General features: G+C 43.4%; 1 pseudogene; it reads right to left on the minus strand.

Moving 5' to 3' along the window:
* Window positions 1-246: 246 nt before the first annotated feature.
* LOC147458651 (uncharacterized) lies at window positions 247-1,054 on the minus strand (annotated as a pseudogene).
* Window positions 1,055-2,151: the final 1,097 nt, after the last annotated feature.

A 2,151-nucleotide genomic window follows, 5' to 3' on the forward strand; every position in this document is an offset into this window, starting at 1 on the left:
ATAGATTGATACAAAAGGCGCAAAGGACGTCCAGAAGAGTGTTCTAGTGGAAGGAGAGGAAGACAGATTATAAGCAGAGAAAACAAAAACCATCATTTTTACAAAGTAAATAAGCCTTTGCATGTATACTGTATAGTTAATGGTCCTCTTACAATAGGCAAAGGCTACATTGATCGACACCATCCTATGTTAGCTATGTTAAAAACTTAATCACTCATCGAAATTGCCACCACCTGGTTGTCAATGCTACGATCCCAAACTCGCCTTATCGATGCTTTTAGTTACAATAATCTTTACACATGCGTTCTCGTTCTGTTCTCGTCATCATCGACCCTTAATGATCCTTCAAAGTAATTAACGTCAGAGTGCTTTCTTACTATCCTTTCTCTTTTGTAATATTGCTCAAAGAATTCTTGATTTGCCTTCTCTAATTCCTTCCAAACTGCAAGCTTAAACATAGTATAGCATGGATTAAGACAGAAGAAAATAATCAAAGTCCAGTTGTCAGCAATGTTTATATGTAAACCTTAATTAGGTAGCTGTGATTAATGAATTAGTTTGATTGAATCAATTAGATGATTGCGATTGACTAGCAAGGGATTCACACCTATGCGGGTGACGATGGGATCAATTCTGGCATGCTGGAAGAGCGCTTTGACGCATTCTTCTTTGTCTAGACAAAGAGCGAGGCAGCGTTCTATGAAGTGATGCACCTGCAATTCAGAGGAGCGAGCTTGCATGTGTAATTAATGACGTTATCTAGCAGACCTATATATGTCTGTTGGTTGATAATTAAAACCTTAATTGACTTAATAATCAAGCTCTAGCACATATTTGTAGCTAAAGGAATAGAGCATAAATAAATGATTACAGGCATGCATGCTCATGGCCTTCCTAATCAAAGATTGCAAAGCCTCATCCATCACATTTTTTGTTCCTGTGCTTGAATTCGTTGATGATGATGCGGTGTCGGTGCTAGCTGCACGGCAGCTTAATGCACTGGCGGCGAGGTACTTGACGAGGAGAATGACCTGCATGAAGCTACTGATTTCATGATGTTGTTGCTCGCTCGCAAAGACAGGAAAAGACAGTGGCAGAGTCTATAGAGCAGAAGACGTGCCGCACTTATACTAGCAGTTCAGAGCATTGTAGGACGAATACGGTGACAGTAGAGTCTAGACATGCCCTAGACATGTACACATAGTGCTGAAACACCACTCCAGTCTCCAGAGTTACACACTCATGGCGGCCGGACAGTGTCGACAGTAGTGTCAGGATACCAGTACTATATTGAGCCACGCGCTTATATTAGAACGAGCACAGGCCCAAAGTATAGTACAACGTCCTATTTGAAGAGAAATTGAATTACTCTGATTAGCCTATAGTTAAAGAAGCTATTGATGATCCTAGACACGGCGGTTTCAAAGACGCTATTGACGGTCTCAGATCACGCTGTGTCAAGTAAATCTGTGCTTGTTGCACTAAGAGCTCCAGCATGGGGGCAGCTGTGTCGACGGCCACGGCCTGTGAGAAAGAGGCCCAGGAAGAGCCATTATATAGATTCTAGGGAGGTTTTCTTTTAGTGAGCCCGCGGCCAGAGCACACGGATCACTCAGTCTAGAGCAGCGCACGCGCTGCTGTTTCCCTTTACCGTTGGAAAGACATTGCGTCCTCTAGGGAGCACACTGAGGGAGCAGCGTGCGCGCTGCTTCTTCATGGTGCTCTTTGCAAGCATATTGGATCTCCTACATGATCACGTGTCCACCTGGTGCAGGCACATGCAAAAAGAAATAGATTCTCACACAAAGAGAAAGGCGAACGTGTTTTGAAAAGGCACCTTCCCCTCAAAATCTTGCTCAAATAGACCATGGGTGGGGGACGTGGGCAAACAACTTTGTCTAGCAATACGCAACCAATGACCAACATGCACATTGCTTGTGACTGGAGGCTACATACCGATCAAAGGAGGTGATGGGGATTGGCCCTAGCACCCTTGATCTCAAGGGTGCCAATGCCCCTTTACTAGCAGACTTGCCCATCAAGTAGCAACACACGAGTATCCTACTCCTAAAAGCGAAAAAAAATAAGACCACAACTAGCTTAGTATATAGTGACAAATAAAAAAAAGACCACAAATCGCAAGTGTTTATG

The sequence above is a fragment of the Adiantum capillus-veneris genome, chromosome 4 (genome assembly GCF_014529385.1).
Source record: "Adiantum capillus-veneris isolate H3 chromosome 4, ASM1452938v2, whole genome shotgun sequence".
Taxonomy (NCBI): domain Eukaryota; kingdom Viridiplantae; phylum Streptophyta; class Polypodiopsida; order Polypodiales; family Pteridaceae; genus Adiantum; species Adiantum capillus-veneris.